The following is a 533-nucleotide window of genomic DNA, read 5'->3' as shown; positions in this document are numbered from 1 at the left end:
CCCGCCTCCAAGGCGTCCTGAGGGAGGCTCTGGCCCGGCTGGCGGCTGGCACGGCCCCTGTCCTGCTGCGCTGCAGGCGGGAGTGCTGGCTCTCGGGGGGCCTGGACCCCAGCCTGGCCTGGGCTCTCCCTGCGCTCTTTGCGGGCGCCCCGCCAGGGACCCGACCCTTGGGCGGTTCTGCCTAAGCTTCTTTGACTTAATAATATTTAACACTCCACTCCCCTTCCAAAAAAAAAAAGGGGGAGAGAGAGGTTAGGCTATGTCAACATGTCAACAGAGGCGAAGAGGACAGTTGAGGAAACTATTCAGAGATCAGGCCAAGACACACCGCGGCGCCGGGGCTCGAGTTATTACAAAAGAGCGCGTCTTGCCCTGGAGTTTGCTTTATCGACTTGACGCCGCTTTGCGTCAGGGCGCGTTTGCCACCGAGGTCCCTGCCCCGCGAGCACACACAGGCTTTCAGCACGTCGCACCCAAGCGTCCCCGCGCGGGGCCCTCTCCCCGGCGCGCAGGATCCGCAGGCCGGGCCGGGG

At 64.2% G+C, this 533-nt stretch overlaps 1 protein-coding gene across 2 annotated transcripts in view; it reads left to right on the top strand.

The window, feature by feature from the left end:
* Nucleotides 1-533, top strand: part of SHOX (SHOX homeobox) — a 10,374-nt gene that overhangs the window by 3,426 nt on the left and 6,415 nt on the right. The window lies entirely within an intron of this gene.

Source organism: Lipotes vexillifer, unplaced genomic scaffold, assembly GCF_000442215.2.
Source record: "Lipotes vexillifer unplaced genomic scaffold, Lipotes_vexillifer_v1.1 scaffold512, whole genome shotgun sequence".
In the NCBI taxonomy this organism is placed as follows: Eukaryota; Metazoa; Chordata; class Mammalia; order Artiodactyla; family Lipotidae; genus Lipotes; species Lipotes vexillifer.
The sequence above is the reverse complement of the archived record's forward strand: the minus strand, read 5'-3'. Positions and strand labels throughout refer to the sequence as shown.